The sequence below is a fragment of the Melospiza georgiana genome, chromosome 9 (assembly GCF_028018845.1).
Source record: "Melospiza georgiana isolate bMelGeo1 chromosome 9, bMelGeo1.pri, whole genome shotgun sequence".
NCBI lineage: Eukaryota > Metazoa > Chordata > Aves > Passeriformes > Passerellidae > Melospiza > Melospiza georgiana.
The window spans coordinates 3,984,803-4,006,226 of NC_080438.1; the positions used below are offsets into that span (position 1 = coordinate 3,984,803).

The 21,424-nt window shown below is 53.6% G+C and overlaps 1 protein-coding gene across 5 annotated transcripts in view; it reads right to left on the minus strand.

The window, feature by feature from the left end:
• CACNA1E (calcium voltage-gated channel subunit alpha1 E) overlaps positions 1-16,194 on the minus strand; it is a 153,794-nt gene extending 137,600 nt beyond the window's left edge. For all 5 annotated transcript variants that reach the window (XM_058029920.1, XM_058029921.1, XM_058029916.1 and 2 more), the window contains exon 1: positions 16,116-16,194. The gene's annotated coding sequence lies outside the window, so the exon portion shown is untranslated. The remainder of the gene's footprint in view (positions 1-16,115) is intronic.
• Positions 16,195-21,424: the final 5,230 nt, after the last annotated feature.

Here is a 21,424-nt window from a genome sequence, read left to right on the forward strand (position 1 = left end):
AAAAACACCTGCCTGAGCCAGGAGCTGGGATGGAGCAGGAAAGACACCCAGCTTGGATGGCAGCATCCCATGGCCACAAAATCAGTGTTTAACCTGGCAAAGGCACTGAAAACAAGCTCTGATTTCCAACAGAGCCTTGGCTGAGGTGACTCACAAGCCACAAAGTGTGTCAGTGCTTAATAGACCTGCACAGGTAATTACTCCATCCTGGAAACAGCAGATTCCTGGCAAAAGGAGTCACAGCACCCCTGAGAGGGGGAAACAAAGGGATGCCACGAGGGTGAGCGACAGCAGGCTTTATTCTTCCTTCAATCCTGCTCCCATTATGCACAAAGATTTGCTGGGAAGGTCTCATTGTTTGTGCAAAAACGAAGACAGTCTCTTGCACAAATTGCACAGTGAGGAAGGGAAGGGGATAAAGGATAAGTCTGGGCTGCCATGCTGGGGGGGAAGAAATTCCTCTCAGTGAGGGTGGTGAGACATGGGTTACCCATAGAAGTTGTGAATTCTCCGTCCCTGGAAGTGTTCAAAGCCACTTTGAGCATCTTGCTCTCATGGAAGGTGTCCCATGGGGCTGGACCAAGATGATCTTTAAGGTCCCTTCAAACCCAAACCATTCCAGAATTCCATGGAGAGCACGTGCTGTGCATCCTCCGCTGCAGGGTCCTCACCAGCAGCTACAGCCTGACAAGCACTAGGACAGAGCAGAGCCCTAAATCCCTGCTAAACAGGCCAAAACCTTCCTGATTCCACCCTAAAGGAGGAAAAGCATATTTTCCTTTTGCTTTTGCTCTTTGCCACAGAGAACAAAGTGGATTTGCCTTATCCTGACTTGGGATAAATGGACAATAAAAAGTGGTTTTTTGCCTTGGCAGCATCACACATGCTGAAATCAGGCCCTGAGGACCCTTGAGCAAGCAACCAGCTTGCCTAGTGGCTGGGAAAGCATATCCAGGGCATTCTGCTGCTTAGGGCCAATAGCCTGGACCAGCCCCTCCCCTGTTCCTGCCATCCTCAGCCACTCCAAGCTGCCACACACCCCCAGAGCTCATCCTCTGAGCCCAGCTTCTCCCACACTTGGGGAGATGGGAACAAAACAAACAAATGTCATCAGGGAGCTAAAAAGAACATTTCAGCAATCCTGCTTCTTCCACCAGGACTAATAACCTGGCTCAGCAAGCACAGAGCTCTCACCTCCTACTCAATGCACACACACTCCCAGTGAGTCCCAGGGGCCCCTCTCCTGCTCAGGGGACACCATCAAATCCCTCAGGAAAGCCTGGCTGAGGGATTCCTCTTGTCTGCCAAAGGCTGGACCCTGCAGAGGGTCTGAGCCAGCCTGGCCACGAGCCCAGATGCTTTGCTGAGGGGCCGAGCGAAGGGTCTGTGCTTCTGGAAGCCATCTGGGCAAGAAGACAGGCATGAAGCTCAGCATTTGGAGGCACTGCTCTCTCAGATACACCCAGCTGGACCCCAGCCACCAGCAGTGGCCCCTTCTCCCTCCAGCAGCACAGCTCAGCCCCAATGCCAATCCTGCCCCAGCACTGCTGATCACCCCCCATCTGCCTTGATTCCTCACAGCCAGCAGCTCCAGCACCTCCCTTTGGACCAGAGCCACCGATTTATCCTTGGGCTCCCTCTTTTCTGAGTGTTTTTTCTCCCAACAAGAGCTCACCCAGCGCTGCTTTCCCTCCTTTCATCCGCCCGCTGCCATCGCTGGCGCCGAGCCGTGCCTGCCTTCCCTCCTTCTCCTCTTTGTGCCATCATTCCCTCTCTGCTGTTCCATCCCTCTGAAGCACGTTTCTCAGAATAATTCCTGCCACAGCAAACTTTCAGACAGGGAGACGCTTTGTGGGGCACTTGAGCACAGTGCAAAGGAGCTCAGATTTAGGGTGAATTTAGGATCAAATTCGTGGAGCGGAGGAGGGCAGAAACAACAGCCAGGAATAACAGCCTAGCCCCAATCTCCAAGCTTGGTGCTGCTGAAAGCTGGAGCCCAGGAAGGTCCAGCAGGAAAAGAGCAATGCATATCCCATTTCTTCTTTGTATAAGACATGCACCAGTCCAGCCCAACATTCTCCACAGCCCTGACTGAACAGCCAGGACAGGCACGGAGCTAGAAAGAGCTTGGCTCTGACCCAAGCTGACTGCTCCATCTCCCTGCTGAAATGATGCCCCACAGCTCAATCAGCTGCTAAATCCACCGCAGAATTGACCCTTTTGCAGCAGCACGTGCCCTTGGAGCCTGGACTTCACCACATTTGCAAACACCAGCCCCTCACACTTCTCGCTGCTGGCCCCCCATCCATCCCTCTCCAGCTCTGGAGAGGCTCCAGACGAGGCTCCTCCACAGCCACACACACACACAGAGCTCTTTTTACACCAGGGAGCTGCCATCTGGAACTCTGAGACATCTCCAGGATGGCAGAGGCCCGGCGGTGTGAGACTGGCGGCGTGTGTCACCCAGCCTGCACACACCAGGGGCTCCTCCTGCAGCCTGGCACGGCCACCTGGCACTGCCCAGCTGGCCAGCACGGCCCTGTGCTCGCCACCACCCCCACACTGGACACCAGCAGAGCCCATTGGCTTGCAGCCCCTCGCCAGGGCTATTTCTGGCAGTGCCACTCCCCCTCTCTCTCTCCTCGTGCCCACTCGCTCCTTCCTAAATAGCTTCACACCACTGATTTTCCCCATGCCAGCCATCCGCCGTCTGCCAGCAGCATTGGGAGCACCAGCAGCATGTCTGAGCTGGGGAGGAGTAAGCAATCATCCCTCATGGCCCCCAGCCCCCACCTGCACAGCTCAAAGTGGCAGCAACCAAAATCCATCCCTCCCAAAAGGGACCAGGCTGACACCTCCACCCTCCCCAGACTGGCACTGCTACATGACTGCCATCCAACATTCCGGGTTTAAACCAGGTCATATTCTTGCTTTGAACCTTGTTTGTGTGTCAGCTGCCAGCTGAACCACTTGTGAGGGCTCCAGTCTTTCTGTCACTTTCATATTTTCTGGAAAAATCTGCTTTGCCCAGGATTTCTTCTCCTGGGAAGCTGAGAAGCTGCAAAGAAAAGTGAAAACAATAATTATCTGATTCGCTTCTCCTGTGTTTTGCTGCTTTGGAATGTGGTTTGGACATTGTTTACCCAGTATTTTTCTCTTGGGAAGTTGAGAAGCCTCAGAGAAAAGGAAAATAATTCTTATCTCATTTGCTTCTCCTGTGTTTTGCTCATGGGGAATGTGTTTGGAGATTGTTTCATTGGGTTCTGGTGTGAATTATTTTGACTCATTGGCCAATCAGGGCCAAGCTGTGTCAGGACTCTGGAAAGAGTCACAAGTTTTCATCTTTTGGTCAACTGGTCATTGTTTGATTGGTTTCACATGAATTGTTTGAACTTAATGGCCAATCACAGCCAGCTGTGTCAAGGCTCTAGAGAGAGTCACGAGTTTTTCATTATTATCTTGTTAAACCTTCTGTCTGTATCCTTTCTCTATTATTTAATATAGCTTTAGAATTCTTTAATATAATATCATAAAATAATAAATTAGCCTTCTAAGAACATGGAGTCAGATTTCTCAATTCCGCCTCCATTCATGTGACCCCAAAAATACCAGAGTCTTCCTCAGGGTGTATGGATCTACCTGAGGTGCATCAAAACTCCCTCACACCACATAGCAGCACAGAAACTCCATTTGGGAATGCTGCACTCATGTGTTCCTGGGTTTTACACCCTCCTCTGTGCCTGAAATGGGCTGGACATTCCCTAAAAGGGCCCCAAGCTGAAAACAGGGGGGTGCTCAAACCCTGAGCACCCAGATAGGATCCCCTACATCAGGGAGTCCCTGGCACAGGGCCAGCACTGCAGCCAGGACCAGGCACCTCCAGAGAAACCAAGGCTTCCCCTAAAGCAGGGGCTGCCAGGACTGAGTTTATGGCCTCTCCAAGAGCTGCTCACAGGCCCTGCCCCATAGCCCTGTCACCCTCCCCAGGCAATGATCAGGTTGTCACCCCTGCTGCAGGTGACACCCAGCTCATCACTGCACTGGGCCCCACTGAATGGTCAAGGCTCAAAAAATGGTTTGGGCTGGGAGGGACCTTAAGATGATCTTGTTCCAGCCCCAGTGCCTTGGGTAGGGACTCCAGAGTGCTCCGAGCCCTGTCCAGCCTGGCCTTGAACACTTCCATGGGTTCTGGAGAGCAGGTGAAGGCAAAGGGTCTGTCCTAGTCCTTCTTGCTGTGAGGGAACATGTCCAGCATGCCCACAGGGAGGAAGCAGGCCTCGTGTTCAGAACTTCACTCTTCCCTCCTCCCCTGCTTGTGAACGCCCTGGAAGCGTTCAAAGCCACTTTGAGCAACCTGGTCTCATGGAAGGTGTCCCCCCATTGTTGTCATTATAGTGCAGGAGTTCTATTGTCATTACATTGCAAGGGTTCCATATTGCCAGAGTTTACTACCTCCTTGATGTTTCTCGTAGGCAGCTCCTCCAGGCACTGACTCTTCCTCATCCCCACAGCAGCCAACTGACTCCAGTCCCCCTCAACCAACCAATCCACTCTTTTATAACATTCTTCTTATTGGCTACAGCTGTAGACTGGTAAAATCAGGCCTGCTCCTAATCCTTAATAATTAGCTCAGCTGCAACTCTTTAGGGGGTAAAATTACATTCTACATTTCCTTTATTTACTTATGTTCTATCCCCCTACACCCCATGGCGGGGGGTGCCAGACTAAGATGACCTTTAAGGTCCCTTCTCATCCAAACCACTCCAGAAATTATTGAGGAAGCACAAAGACATAAATCTGCCACATTTCCTCCAAAAACATCCTTGAGCCAAAGCACTGACACCTTCAAGCCAAAACCACTCCTCCACATGAGCCAGCCCTCTGCAGAGCAGATCCCTCAGGTTTTACCCACATCCTGCAGCCCCTTGGGGTGCATGCCCAGCCTTGCACACTCAGGCTGCACCTTGGCTCATCCCTAAATGTATTTGTTCTGGTTCAGGGTAAATTTGGGAGATGCTTTTTATATCATAAAAGCATTATATAGTCAACCCAGGACATTACCACACCCAGGTTTATTTTGCAGAGCAAACCTGGCCCCAGAAGCTCAGCAGGGAGGATTTTCAGCACCGCTGAGTGCCCAAGGAAGGTGTGGAGCCATCTGCAAAGAGCTCCCTGAGCTTTCAGCATCTCTGCAGTGCCAGGAGGCACAGGACTCAACAAAGCCTTGGCACCCAAGGGACCCTTCTGGAGAAGCTTTTGGGAAGCAAGAATAATATTGTATTATTTGCTGGGAGTGTCCTGATGAAGGCAGGAATGATGCATCTGACTCCATGTTCTCAGAAGGCTAATTTATTACTTTATTATACTATATTATATTAAAGAATACTAAACTATACTAAAGAATACAGAAGGGATACTTACTAAATGCTAAAAAGATAATAATAAAATCTCATTATTCTTTCCAGAGTCCTGACACAGCTTGGCCCCAATTGGCCAAAGAGTGAAAACAACTCACAGCGGAATCCAATGAAACAATCACCTGTGGGTAAACAGTCTCCAAACACATTCCAAAGCAGCACAACACAGGAGAAGCAAATGAGATAAGAATTGTTTTTCTTTTCTCTGAGGCTTCTCAGCTTCCCAGGAGAAAAACCCTGGGCAAAGGGATTTTTTCAAAGACTGTGAATGCCACAAGAATAATCCACAATGGTTTAAGGCTCCTTGCATGGATCCAGACATCACCCAGAGCCTGGTGGGGATCCAAGAGCAAACCCAGGTACCCAGCTCCCTTCCAAGGGTGTCCCAGCAAGCTGCCAGGAGCTGAGCCAACACCTCTGGGTGAAGATTCCTTCACCTCCAGGCTTTCCCAGACCCCAGCACACAGCCCAAACCCCAAACAAACCTTGCCTGAGGGTGCTCCACACCAAGCAAGGCATCTCTAAAGGAGCTTTGGGTGCTTTCCACATCCCACAGGAGCTGTAACACAAGGCCAGTGCTGAGTGTTTCTAAAAATCTCAGCCTGCTGAGCCCCGTGGATGCAGAGCCTGCTTGAAATGGCTAACGGATTGCATTTTTCCCAAGCTTGCTATTTCCATATGCCAGGAGGAAAAAAATAATAATTGAAAAAAAAGGCCTTAAATCAGAGCAGTGATAAATTTATAAAGCTACTGTAGCAAAGGAAGGAATAAAAAAAAAAAACCCAAACCAAACCTGTAGTAGAAGCAGCCTCCCAGAAATTCCCCTGTGCAAATTAAGTCAAAAGGAAGAGGAGGGGGAAGCCCACTTCCATAACAGCATATTGTGGACAAAAGGACAACAGCAAGCTTGGTCTGTCACTGTTCAGCATCCACTGCAGCAGCTCATTATTTAAGAAGCAAAACCTGCACTTTCACCCCAGGTCCAAAGCAGGGCATGGAAACCCAGGCTGGCCCCACGCTGCCTTGGAGAGTAAGGAGCATGCAGCCACCAGGCTGTCACCTCATGGGACTTAGTGAGGAGTGGCAGGGGTGAGAGCTCACCCTAAACCCAGCAGAACTGTCCTGATTTCACCCTTGCTGCTGGGCTCCCCACTGAGCGCCACCAGGCTGGTGCAGAGCTGGGACATCTCCTGTGCCAAACGCCTGCTCTCATGGGACACACCAGAGAACAAGGGGCTCAACCCCCCAGCCAAACCTGCACAGGGCTCCCCAGCATCCCCAGGGCCAGCTCTGACCCAGCTGGAGCTTTTCCATGCAGGAAAGGCTAGGCAGTGAGCCCTTCACTCCCAGCACCACCCAGGTTCAGCTCCCAGGTCCCACCATGGAGTTAAAAAAGTGTCATCCCAATCCACCACAGGGGCCTGCAAACCTAAGTTTGGGTTATTTATGGGGTCTGCAGGCAGGAAAACAGGGAAAATTCAGCTGACTGAAGGGGAAAGGCTGGCCCAGCCCAAGGTGCTGTGCCATGAGATGCAATCCTGGCTCAGAACTAGAGGAGCAGCAGAGCCTGGCAACTCCCAAAGCAGCCCCAGCCACTGAGGCTTCAGGAAAACACACACCAAGCAAGAGCCCAGAAAAGAAGCATGATGTGGAAAAACATGAGTTTGGGGAAGAGATGAGAAATGCAGTTATTTGGCATTCACAAGATGAAACAGAGGCAGCAGCCCCCTCAACTCCACCAAGCATCACTGAGAGGCCACCAGAGCAAAACGTTCCACAACCAAAACAGGGCTGCACCAGCAGTCCCTCTGAGCCCTCCCTCCTTGTGCCAACCTTCAGAAAACAGACCTGAAAAAGTTAATACAAGAAGCCAGGAGTTAATACAAGAAGCCAGGAGTTAATCCAAGAGCTAGTGCTTTTCAGCTAATTTTTTTTAGGTGACAAACTAAAAGCCTCACACAGTTTCTATATCCCAGTGCAATGTTTACATTCCTCGGCTGAAGGGAACAGCAGGAGCAGCACAGAGCCTGCAGCACTCAACCTTTGAATCCACAAAGCTCCAGATCCACCCCAAAACTGGGGGAGAAAAGGGATTAAAAACCCAAATAAAGGCATTTAATGCAACCAACACACAAGGAGACCTTTTCAAGTCACCCACACCCTTTGGACACACATTAAGCACTCCAAGACAGATTTCCTATAATGTGCTGGGAACCATGCATGGCCCGAGGGAGGTGATTTGTCTTCTCCCCACACTGATGCACAGCCACAGCAGCCAGGGTAATTTGAGGGGTGCAGAACATTTCCCAGGGCACAAAAATCACACAGGCAGCACCTTTCTGTGGCCACATTCACCCAGCCCAGCTTCAGAGCAGCCCCTAAAGTGGACGCAGGGGATGGGGAGGTTATTCCCACCCTAACGTGCCAGTGGGAGTTAGCCCATCACACCTGGATGGAAACACTTCCAGTGCAATCCCATACAGCAAAAAATATTGTTGTTGTTGTTGTTATTATCAATATTATGATGATGATGATAATAATAATAATAATATATAATAATAATAATGTGCTGCAAGACAGGCTGATCAATTCCTGGTGTAGGGTACTTGTGTTTTCTACCAGCAAGGATCCAATATCACCCAGAAAGGAGAACTGTCAAGGCTCAGTACTTACCCTGTAGCTCCAGGAGCCACATTCCACTCATTTGCCAAGTCTGCTCTGTTTAATATAGACAAAAAAACCCCACCTGAATTATTAAAGGAACTGAGGAATAACAGAGGGAGATGAAAACACCATCAGTTTCTCCCTCTCCAATCTGATTTTTTTTCAAGCTGATTTAAAACCTCGCTTTGACTCTGCTCCTGCTGCTGGGCACTTCATTCACAGAGGAAACCTTTATTAGTAAAATACATATTTGAGCCATCAGAGCAGCTTCAGCTTTTCTTTTCATCGCCTCACCCCAGCTCATCCTGGAAAGAGCTGCACGGTGAGGGGAGCAGGGAAAAAAATGCATGCAAGAGCTTAACACATTCAAAACAAAGAGAACAGCCCTTGGGGAAGAGAGCAGCATAATTAAAACATTAATTCAGATTACAGCTTTTGCTCTGGGCCAGCTCCAGTCACCCAAAAATCCCAGTAAGGGATGGAGCCAGGTCAGAGCCCAGCTCTGAGGCTCAGCCCCAGGCACAGCAAAGCCCTCTCCATCACCCCCTCCCCGAGGCAGAAGCTGAAAAACCACCTCCCTTCAGAGGGAATCATAGGGAAAAACAAGCTCCAGCTCTCAAGCAGCAAATTAAATACCTGGAATAACAAGTAGGAAACAGGTGACGGCTCCAAGGCTGATAAACGCTCTGAGCAGCACTGAGTGCTCCCTGCATGAGCAACGCACACAAAGTGACTAAAACAAAGTCATGGCAGCCACGGGGGACTCGAGGGAGATGTGGCAGCCACGGAGGGAGGTTTGGCAGGTGGCTGGGAGCAGGCACTGGGACAGGAGGCAGGCAGGGAACGCTGCAGCATCCCTGGCCACGCAGTGCTGGGAGATGGGAAACGCCACCCCAAAGGGCCAGATCAACACCTGGACCATAACTCAGTGGGAAAAGGGGAAAATCCTGCAGCAGAGTGAGAAATTCTCCCTGCAAGGTCTTTAATAGGTCTGCCTGCCCAGGGTGTGGGGTGGCAGCCAGGCAGAGATCTGCTGGGGGCAAAAGTGCCAAGGTGGGGGGAGAAGGAAGAAAAAAAAAGTCATTTTATCTGGTAGAAAGCATCTACTCCAACACAGCAGGCACACTTCATTGCAGTTTTGCTTTTTATATCACATCCACCACAGGAAAAACAGCACCAGATTTAAAAGATGGCTCTCAAACCTGAAGCCTCCAAACCTTCAGCTTCCTATTGCCCTTACCATCAAGTCTGGATGCTGTTTAAACTTCTGCCCTCCTCTCACCCTTTCTACTGGTTCTCATGATTTTGCCTGGTGTAAAACCAGCTTCACCCCACAGAAGCATTTCAACTTCAACCAAAATGCTGCTTCCAAGGCTGGGGGAACATCCCTGTCCATGGTGTGCTGGTTTTGCACCCTGGTCCAACACACAGGATGTCCATGGATTCCCTGGATCATCCTGAGGAGTGGCTTCCTCCTCTCCTTGCCCAGCATCACCCCAACCCACAAAAAGGCATTTTAGGGCATTCCTCACCCCCTGTGACACTGCAAAGTGCTCCAGCACTTCTGATGCTCCAGGATCGACAGAGGGGATGGCCCTGGGACTGAATCACAGAATACACATCCACTATCAACAGAGCAAAGCCAACCTCCTAGTGCCCATGTCACACTGCAGAGTTTGGGACACTGTCTTTATAAAGACTCACTTTCCACAGCCCCCTGTAGGTCCCTGCCCAAAAAAACATGAATCTCTCAGAAGAGACCAAGTTTCACACGTGTGGAGCGTGAATCTGGTACCCACCAGCAACCTCATCCACCTCCAGACCCCTTGGAACAAACACAGAAGCAGACACAAGCCCAGTGGGAAATTTAAGAGTTCATTGATGCATACAAGTCAGGCTGGAAGGGGAAGGAGCCTCTCCCAGAGCTCAGGATGCAGAGAGAGGAGCAGGAGAGGATTGACAGGACAGCAGGCTGATGTACATGGTGGTTTTCCAGCCTGGATCAGAAGCAGGAGCTCCAGAGACAGGTGTGAAGGTGAACCTGGATAAAGCAAAGCTCTGCTGGCAGGACCAGCTCCCCACAGCTCCAGAGCAGCTGACACCCCGCCCATTCCTGCTGCCTGTGCATCCCAACCAGCCCTGGACACAGTGCAGCTGCTGCCAGGCAAGGAAAAGGGCTGGAAGGAGCCAAAGATGGGTCAGAGAGGCAGCAACACCCCCGGACACAGAGCAAAAAAGGACAAGTAGAGAGGAACATGAAGGATCCATAAATCCCCATGGAAATGTGGAACCATCTCACCAGAGGACACTGGTGTGGCAGCAGCCACCACACAGTGGCACAGAGCAAGAAATCAACTCAGTCCCCTCTTCCTCCTCCTCCCTGGAAAATCTGGCACCCTGGAAAAACCTGCCCAGCCTTTGCATTCTGCAAACCTCAGCTCTAAAAATAACGCTGGGTGCCAGTGACACATTTCGCTGGGAGCCGGGAGCGCAGCCCACGGAGGCAGACAGCAGGGACAGGTTTTGTAAACAGGGCTTTTTTAGGGTTCAGGGAGCCAGAACCAAACACCCAAAGGCAGCCTTGGGTGGGGCAGAACTGAAGGAGGGACCCCATCACAGAGAAAAATCCCACAGAGGAAAAAAACTCAAGGGCTGCCCCTGTTTCCCAACACATCCCATATGTCCCAACTCACATTTGCAAGGTTTTAGGATGGAGTTTCTCACCCTGTATCACACCACAAGAAGGGTCCCAGCTCCAGCCCTGCCCACAGCAATAATTCTCCCCTCCCAAGCTGCTTCCACAGAGAAAATCTCCTATTTTCAGGGAAAGCAGAGGCCATATAGACAACAACCCCATTACTGGGGGGCTGTGCCCCATCTCCCAATCCCCCAAATAAGCAGGGTGTGATCCTTCCCTGACCCACTCACTCCCCAGGGGCCAGGATGAGAGGCAGAGCAGGAGGAAGAGGAGCCCAAAGTGTTGCTCAGTTAATCACAGTAATTAGTCACCATCTTGAGCAACTCCCATTCGGTACAGCCTGATTTTCTCACACAAGGTTTCAATTAAAACTCGTCTCAAAACCGACATGGAAGTACCACCCTGGCCCGCCATGGGGCTCATCCAGGACATGGGAACATGCACAAGAGGTGCTGTTCTCCTTTTAGGACAAGCTTTAATTAATTTTAAACCAGGTTATGATTTCCCAGCCCTGCTTGGGAAGCCTCAGCACCTTCTGCCTGCAGCTCGGTGGGCAAACAAGGCAAGGGGAATGCAAATGCTCTTGGCTGCACCAGAGAACTTCAGAAAAGCATTAGCCACAGCCTAATGAGGCTCTCCAGGGATGTGCTGTCAGGGGTGAGGCTCAGGCCTGCCCACACCTCTGTGCTTTGAGGCACCTTTCCAGCTGGTTTGTGCTGATTTATAGGCAGCACTCCTGTCAGAACCACACCGGAGCTGAGCCCCTGATCCCCTGATCATTTTGAGCTTTCCAGCAGAGATCAGGCTCAGACATCTCCAATGCCTGGGGCAGGGGCTGCACACCCGGACCTTGGGGTGTTTTTAATGGAACCTCCCCACTCCCTGTGTGTTAAGTGAGAGGAAATAAAGTGTTTTGTCACTAAAGAAACAGAACAATAACTCAGAGGCAGGCTGGGAAGCACAGATGCCTGTGGATGGCAAGCTGCAGGAGCGGGTGTTTTGGTGCCCATGCTGGTTCCTTTAAACAACTGCCTGAAAAACCCAATATTGGATTTAAATCCACCACAGGCAGCCTCTGAAGCAGGGAGCACGGATCCCAGCACATCTCTGCTGAAGAGGAGGAAAATCAGCCCTTCTGAGCCAGTAAACGCCACGATGGGAGGGTCCCCTTGACACGGGATTTTTGTGGGGAGAATCCCACCCCCCTCACTTTGCAGATGCCACATCCCAGCATCCCTGGGGAACTGTGGAACAATTGGGGCCAGGGAGCACCTGAACCAACCTGCTGGCTCAGAACAAAGTCAGGATGATGCCAGGGGTACCAGAAAGGGAGAAAGCCCAAAGCCTTTGCCCCTGGGCTCCCTCCTGCCCTGATCATTCCTGAGCCTGACAGAGAGCTCGGCAGCCTCTCCCCAGGCACGAGGCCTCACCACCGTGACTAATGGTATGTTTTGACATCCCTGAAATACTCCAGCACTTCATTTCAGCCGCAGGGAGCAGGAAGGAAGGAGGGGACAGGCTGGTGGGGAGCCAGCACCGGGAGGGGAGGGTGGAAAGAGCTTTCGCAAGAGCAACAGGCAGGGATAAAGCAGAGCAGCATGGAAAAGACTCAGGAGGCGGATGAGGGGCAGGCTGAGACCTGGGAGGCACCTGGGGAGCTTTTCTGGTCCCCTCTGCTCCCTGGCTGTGCCTTCCCTGGAGCTCTGTGGAGCTGCAAGGCACTGGATTCATTTATCATCTCCTCCCAAACACACGGCTGGAGTGGGGACACAGGGATGCTCCAGTAACCCCCAGCGGGTCTGTGGGTGGTTGGGAAGGGATGCAGGGTGACTGGAATCCCTGTCCATGGCTGGGGAGGGATTCAGGACCACTGGAATCCCTATCAGTGATTGGGAAGGGATTCAGGATGAGTGGAATCCCTGTCTGTGGTTGTGGAAGGATTCAGGATCACTGGAATCCCCGTCTGTGGCTGGGGAGGGATGCAGGATGGCTGGAATCCCATTCTGTGGTGGGGGAGGGATTCAGGATGGCTGGAATCCCTGTCCATCATTGGGAAGGGATTCAGGATCACTGGAATCCCTATCAGTGATTGGGAAGGGATTCAGGATGAGTGGAATCCCTGTCTGTGGTTGTGGAAGGATTCAGGATCACTGGAATCCCCGTCTGTGGCTGGGGAGGGATGCAGGATGGCTGGAATCCCTACCCATTCATTGGGAAGGGATCCAGGAGGGCTGGGATCCCTGTCAATTCATTGGGAAGGGATGCAGGGTGGCTGGAATCCCTGTGAGGGATGCAGGGTCACTGAAATCCCCGTCTGTGGTTGGGAAGGGATGCAGGATGAGTGGAATCCCTCTCCATGGTTGGGAATGGATGCAGGGTCCCTGGAATCCCTGTGAGGGATGCAGGGTGGCTGGAATCCCTGTGAGGGATGCAGGGCGGCTGGAATCCCTGTGAGGGATGCAGGGCGGCTGGAATCCCTGTGAGGGATGCAGGGTCCCTGGAATCCCTGTGAGGGATGCAGGGTCCCTGGAATCCCTGTGAGGGATGCAGGGTGGCTGGAATCCCTGTGAGGGATGCAGGGTGGCTGGAATCCCTGTGAGGGATGCAGGGCGGCTGGAATCCCTGCCCGGGGAGGCAGGAGCAGGCAGTGTGTCCCCAGGCTGCTCCTTTGCAGTGTCTCCAGCAGAGGCAGGAAGGTGACAGCCGGCAGCCCCCGGGGAGGTTCATTAATCACCGAGCCTGTGTGAGCTCCAGCAGGCGCCTCCGGCCCCGGGGAGCCAGCAGGGACAGGGCAGCACCAGCCCAGCTGCCGGCCACACCATCTGCCAGCCACAGCCATGGGGCATCTGCAGCTTTTCCTGGCACCCCTTGCTCATCCCCAGCTGCTCAGGCAGTGCTGCTGCACCCCAGGGGCTCCACACCACCACGGCAGAGAGGCACAGGGGGAATATTGAACAGCACCTGGAGAACAGGCCCAAAGTGCAGCCCTGGCCTGGGGGAAGTGGCTCAGAACGACATCAGACTCACCCCAAAGCAGCAAGCAGAGCACAAGAGTCACCCCCTGGCTGCACCAGCCCAGTGTCCACCCATAAATTGCAGCCACGAGCATCCTCGGGATGCAGGCGTGAGCAGAAACTCCGGCTGCCACTCACACAAGTTCCCTTGGATCACCACCAGGAGCCCATCTGGCAGCAGCAGAGGTGCTGGGGGAGTGCTGGGGGCACCGCTTTCTCCTCTCAGCTGTCACCAAAGTCACCGGTGTGGCTGGGAGTGATTCAGAGCAGTGCATGAGGAGCTGTGAGTCACACGCTGGATGCGGTGGGTGACTGCATTGACTCAGCCACGCCGGGGATGGGCCACGGGGGGCTGCAGCCTCACATGGCCCAGGGGACAGGGCTGCCAGGGGTGTCACACACGTGCTCAGGTCCCCATTAGTGCCCTCAGTGAGCCAGAGGGAGGCTCTGCCTCAGCACCAGCCCGTCACCTGCCCCAAAAAGGTGCCAAGGTGACAGGGGCTGGCCGTGCTCCCACTCAGCCCGGTTTGCACTGCCCGGCGTGGCAGCAGAGGAGGAGGAACCCTACCCCAGGTGCTCAAGGGATGCAAATGCTTCCCAAACTACAGCACACAAACTTTCCAGGCATTCCAGCACTGCTGAGGAGCGAAGCAACTCTGCCAGGCAGCAGCAGAGACCAGAGGGGAGTTCAGTGCCAGGGCCTGATGCCACCACCAGCAGCTCCAGGAGAGCTCAGCCTGCCTGCTCTGGGCAGAGGGGGCTGCAGGAAACGCTGACATTTGGGTGGCACTCGATGTCTCCTGTCACTCTGGGGTGGCTCCTGTCACTCAGGGGTGCTGGATGTGTCCCAGCCTTGCCAGAGCTGCCGGCAGCAGCAGCTGGAGCGCCTGGCACATCCCGCTGGCAGCGCCCTCCGTGCTGCTCTGCCCCCTGTGCCAGAGCTGCCCTGCCATGGCTCAGGGCCAGCCCAAATGTCACTGGACCCGGGGCACCCTGAGCCCAGAATGTCACCTCATCCAGGGCACCCTGAGCCCCATGTGCTGCACAGACCAAGCCTGGAGTGTCACCGCATCCAGGGCATCCTGAGCCCAGAATGTCACCTCATCCAGGGCACCCTGAGCCCAGAATGTCACCTCATCCAGGGCATCCTGAGCCCGGAATGCAGCATGAACCAAGCCCAGAGTGTCACTGCATCCAGGGCACCCCAAGCCTGGAGTGTCACCTCATCCAGGGCACCCTGAGCCCAGAGTGTCACCTCATCCAGGGCACCCCAAGCCCAGAGTGTCACCTCATCCAGGGCACCCTGAGCCCGGAGTGCAGCACGGAGCCAGCCCGCAGAGCAGGCTGAGATCACCCCGGGACCGCAGGAGGGAGGTGTGACCCCTCCTGGGCAGGGTCCAGGCTGTCAGTTGTCATCTGGGATAGTTATCCCAGGATGGAAGTGTTGTTATCCCTGGTCCTGCTCCAGCCGCTGGAGCCACGAGCGCCCAAACACACGCTCTGCACCGCAGGAGGAGCTGGGAGAGCTGGAGCAACGAGGCAAACAATCCCTACAATCCCTGATTTAGGACCCCACTCACTCATCACTGTCACCAGCATCAGCCAGGCGCTCGGGAGCAGCACCTGGACCCACAGAAAGCGGGGACTGGGAGCAGGGAGACAACACGAGGCAGAGCCCCGCGGAAGAGAAGCGGAGCAAAAGGATGCCGCTCATTTGGGAAGCGCTGGGCTGGAGCCGGAGGAGCCCCGAGCATCCCAGCCAGGGCACCCCAGGGCACCCAGGGCACGGCAGCAGAGGGGTGACACCTCAATCCGGCCTCACCCACCGGGGCATTAGCATGGGCACCCCCACTAACACAGCATCCTCCCCGAGCGTGGCGGGTCCCCCGGGACCCCCATTCCCCCCCAAACCGCCCAGAGCCAAACTTTGCCAGAGCCCATCCCCGCGCCTCAAAAACCTCGGGAATGGGCAAAACCGGGCTCCAAAGTTGGGGTGTCGTCCCAGAGCGGTGCTGGAACCCCGAGGGGGCCGGGCTGAACCCACCTGTGGCCGCCGGCTGCCTCCCGCTCCTTCCCCCGCGCTGCATCCGCGGAGCCCCGCGCATCCCGAGAGCGGAGCCAGCAGCGCTGCCCACCGGGAACCGCTCGGAGAGAGGAGGAGGAGGAGGAGGAGGATGGAGACAGCCCCAAGTGGCGTCTCCCGACCGGCCCCAACAGGTAGCAGCGAGCTGGATGGGGAGGGGGACACACGCCATGTCCCCGCGGACTTCGGGAGAGCAGCGGGAGCTGGTCCAGGGCCCCCATGGCGCTGAGCATCCTTACCTGGGCACGGAGGCATGGATCCGGCCGGGGGGCATTCCACAGGCATGGTTTGTAATGGGAAAGGGAGGGAAAGAGCCGTGGGGAAGGGAGGGGAAAAAAGGAGGGAGGGGAGAGGAAGGGGGGAGGGAGAGACGAGAGGAGCGGGGAAGGAAGGCAGGGAAGGGGGAGGGGGGGATAAAACGAAATTTAAAAAAATAAAAAAAGGGAAGAAAATAGAGACAGTTAAAATCTGTCTCCTGCCCACACAGTGAAAAAGAAATTTCTGACAATCGGAGGAAGGGAACTCGCGCATAAACCAGAGGGGGCAGACGGGGAAAAACAAAGGAGGGAAGGAGCCGAGACAACACACGGCAGCTGTCCGGGCACACAGCCCCTGGCACAGCAAGCACGGGCACACACTGCCCTCTGCCCAGCCAGGACACCCCAAACCCGGCCAGGGACCCCCACTGCCCCCAGCCCCTCCTGCCCGGTCACCAGGGCACGGTGGCCGTGACAACCGGGCGAAACGGGGCGGCCGTGGGGACAAGGGACACGGATGCACATCATCCCCTTTGCAGAGTGCATCTCCTCTCCCTCTGCCTGGGCTCTGTTTGCCTGTCCCAGGCTGGACCTGGGGGTGACACTGCTGCTCTGTGTCACTCCAGGAGCCCCCCAGCACTGCCAAGGCAGCACACGGAATTCTGACACAGATTTCTCACAGAGTTTTCTCACAGAGATTTCTCACATTCCCCCTGGCACGGCACAGCTGCTGGGCACGGAAGCCCCCAAAATCTCATCCCCCCTCTGGGAGGCCACACCCTGCAGGTTCCTTTGGGTGGCCCACACCTCCATGTCCCTTTGCCTGGGCTTTCTCCTGTCACCACACTGCAGAAAGGAACCCTGAGTGGCTTGGCAACATCCAGCAGCATCCTGGGCTTTGAATCTTCCAGGGCTGGCCACAAAGGCTGTCCCCAAGCCCAGGCAGGTGCTGCCCTGCGGCACAAAACCCAGAGCTGGAGCAGCACTTCTGCTCCCTGTGGCTCTGCAGTGCCCCCCTGGTGCCTCTGTCACCCCTGGCAGGGACACTGTGCCGCCCAGCCTGGCTGCTGTCTCTTTAAAGCCTCCATCCCTGAATGTGAATGAGGAGAACCTTGGGGATGAGCGCTTCATCTCATCTCCCCTCGCTCATTCATTCATCCTCCTGCCAGAGGAAAACCTGCGGGTTCCCACTCTCCTTGGGATGGACAGAAATCCCTCAAATGACTCCCAAATTGACAGAAAACCCTGCACACCACAATCCAGCCCAAGCAAGGCCGTTCTGGCACGTACAAATGCTGCCACAGGGTCCACTCCTGTCTGTAATTCTCCCACTCATCCTCCTGCATTCCCACAAGCTGGCACTGACAGGGATGAGAACATTCCCTGTTGGAGGGCATCCCTCCAGCTCTGCCAGCACCTCACACCCAGCCCTGCACGCACGGTGATCCCAAACCCTGCTTTCCACGGGCTCTCTTAGCTGGGACTCGCCCAGTTTGGGGCCAGCTGAATGCCCCAGCCCCGTGCCAAGCCCAGGGTGTGTTTGTTTAAACCCACACGTGCTGTTCTTTGGGGACCAGGCATTCCTTGCATCCTGGTGTCTCCATGGTTACCTGCTCACGGTGCCAGCCGGGGGTGACCGAACTCCGGGCACTTCACCATCCACCACCCATCTCTCCCTGTCCCCCTTCCCTTGTCCCTCTGCTCCCGGCTCCAGAACAGCAGCAGCAGGGGGAGGAGAAGCCAAGGTTCTCCCCAGGAACTCGTTATTATTACGTGAATAATCCTGCCGGCTCCGCGGATGACAGGGCACGAATGCGGATCAGCTTCCTCATCCCGAGAGAGAGAAAACACGTTCCTGATCGGCACCGAGACAAAGCTGAGCATCTCCTCCCACCAGCCGGAGCCAGACAGCAGTGAAATGTGGAGCATCACCCACATCCCGGCGCGGAGCTGCTGCTGCTGCCGTCCCTGGGGGAGCAGCGGCATTCCCGAGGCATTCCCAAATTGTCTGCTGCGGTCCCATCAGGTGCTGAGAGCAGGGGAGACACAAATATTCACCCTGCAGGGTGGGAGTGCAAGGGAAAGAGCCCAAAAATGCAGGGCTGCAAAGCTTTCATTTTTATCCAAATGAGCTTTTGTACATCCAGGGGTGTCCAGCTTTGAGCAAAGGTTTGTGGAAGCACCTGCAGACACCTGGGGCTGTTGTCCAAAGCACCTGGACCTGACTTGTTGTATTTCTTACACTGATCCTCTGTGACTGTGTTCATAGGGGTCCCAGGATGAGGGAAGAGATGAGGAGCTGACTCCATGTTTCAGAAGGCTTGATTTATTATTTTATGATATATATTACATTAAAACTATACTAAAAGAATAGAAGAAAAGGTTTCATCAGAAGGCTGGCTAAGAATAGAACAGGAAAGAATGATAACAAAGGTTTGTGGGTCAGCTCTCTGTCCAAGACAGCTGACTGTGATTGGTCATTAATTACAAACAACCAACATGGGACCAATCACAGATGCACCTGTTGCATTCCACAGCAGGAGATAATCAATGCTTACATTCTTACATTTTGGTTCTGAGGCCTTTCACCTTCTCAGGGGAAAAACCCTAAGGAAAGGATTTTCCATAAAAGATGTCTGCCACAATCCATGAGCTCTCCTGGCCCTTTATCCCCACCCAGCAGCTCTGTGCAGAGTAACCTCAAGGACCCCCAAGGTTCCAACCCACAGCACAAAATCCAAACTGGTTTTCCTCCTCCTCCTCCTCACCATCTCTACAGCTGCAATCATTCCAGGTGCAGGCTAACAGGGGCAGCTCAGAGGGCAGCAAAACACCATTTACCAGGGGAAAATTTGGCCTGGAAGAATTGGATTTGTCTAGTCTGGAAGTCAGAAGAGATTTGGTAGCAGGCTTCAATTATGCAGAGGGTTGCTGCGAAGGATGTGGGAATAAATTGTTCTGCATCCCCACAGGGAACAGGACGAGGCTGTAAATTGTAGATTAGACTAGAAATAAAAAAACAAACCAAAAAAACTACCTCAGTGGCAAGGATTATTTAAGCTGTGGGACAGACAACAGGCAAGCTGCTGGGATTTGAGAGCAAACACCAGTGAGGTGGGCTGGAGGAAGCAGCTCGGGACTGGGAGGGGATCAAGAGCCTTTTTGGGGGTGCCTTCCACAGCTGGCAAATACTCACAATTCCACCTTGGGGTGAAAAAAGCACTTTCCAGTCAATGCCACACGCTCGCAGTAAGGTTTGTTCCCGAGGAGCTGCCTGTGCCAAACTACAGATTTCTGTTTAACAACAGGAGAGCCCATGGAACTTGAAACATCTTTAATAATATTTACTCTCTCGCAGTAATATCAATGCTAACAAAGCCAGAGGAGGGGAAAAAAATCGTCCTACACCTCAGGATGTTTATGTAAAGTGAGACTAAACTTTCCTGAAGTAGGAACTTTTCCAAAGCCCAACAATCCTCCCTGGAAAATAAAAAAGAAAAAAATTTCAGCAATAAATTTATGAGATGAGGTTGCAAAAGAAAAATGCCAGAGTGCTGTGGGAGACAGACAAAAACATGGATTTTTTTTCTTTTGAGACCTTACTTTTGGAAGCTGCATCCTGAATGGGCTGATCCAGAAGCACTGAATTTGTCTGAAAAAAAAAAAAACTCCTGCAATTTTTTATTTACCCATCAGCTATTGAAGACTGCAAGAAAAATATCAGCAAATGAAAATATCAGCAAATTTCCCTCTGAATGCCCTGGCTGAATTTTGTCACCTGGGTTATGCCCAAACAGGCAGCAGCTCCAGCCTGCCACTGGAACCTGAGCACGGAGGAGAAGCCTTTGCTTGCTGCTCCACCTCAGACCCTCAGTTTATTTTCCATTTCTGAACCAAGTGCTGCTCTCCACTCCCCAAATCCTCCCTTTCAGCTGGAGCACAGATTTTCCTGGCATTCATCCTGCCTCACCAGGCAGCCTCCTGTGTTTGAAATGTCTCTGCCATGTGGGAAGCACACAGGGACCTGTGCTCTTCCCCTGCTCCTCAACACCTGCAGGTGCCTGCATCTCATTTTTATCCAGTATTTTAATCCATTTCCCCACCCTCCCCATCCCTGCCTGGGCTGTTTGACTCAAATCTGAGCCATTTCTCAGGGTCTGTCTCACAGCCCAGTCAACACAGAGGGAACTGGTGCCAAAAACCCATTTCTTCCTGATCTGATTGTTTGTTTTCCTGCCTTTCCAGTTTGGGATTTTTGACAGGGAGCCATGTGGAACCAACTGCTCATTGTTTACTGGGAAGCCTGAGGCAGCGTTTCAGTCATTCCGCTCGCCAGAGGACCCGAGGAGATGATGGAAAGTCAATTAGCTCCCTGCAAAAACCTCTTTGGCAGAGCTCTGTGGTGTCCACACACACTGCAAATCCAACCCAAACAAGTGGCCAGGCAGGACCAGGGCAAAGCTGCTCCTGCTGTGCTGCTCTGGTCCCCAGCTGAGGCACCTCCCCAAAACAACCCTGCTCCTCATCCACAGCTGGTCCCCAAAACCAAAACCACTCTGCTCCTAACCCAGAGCTGATCCCCAAATCTGCCCTGCTCCTTATCCACACTGATCCCTAAAACCACGGCTGATCCCCAAATCCACCCTGCTCCTCATCCACAGCTGATCCCCAAAACCACGGCTGATCCCAAAACCTCCCTGCTCCTCATCCACAGCTGGTCCCCAAAACCACTCTGCTCCTAACCCAGAGCTGATCCCCAAATCCGCCCTGCTCCTTATAAACAGCTGGTCCCCAAAACCACAGCTGATCCCCAAACCCTCCCTGCTCCTTATCCACAGCTGATCCCCAAAACCAAACCCACCCTGCTCCTTATAAACAGCTGGTCCCCAAAACCACAGCTGATCCCAAAACCTCCCTGCTCCTCATCCACAGCTGATCCCCAAAACCAAAACCACCCTGCTCCTTATCCACACTGATCCCCAAAACCACAGCTGATCCCCAAAACCACCCTGCTCCTCATCCACACTGATCCCTAAAACCACAGCTGATCCCCAAATCCTCCCTGCTCCTTATCCACAGCTGATCCCCCAAACCAAAACCTCCCTCTTCCTTATCCAGCTGATCCCCAAACCCACCCTGCTCCTTATCCACAGCTGGTCCCCAAAACCTCCCTGCTCCTTATCCAGCTGATCCCCAAATCCACCCTGCTCCTTCAGCTGATCCCCAAACCCACCCTGCTCCTCATCCACAGCTGATCCCCAAACCCACCCTGCTCCTCATCCACAGCTGAT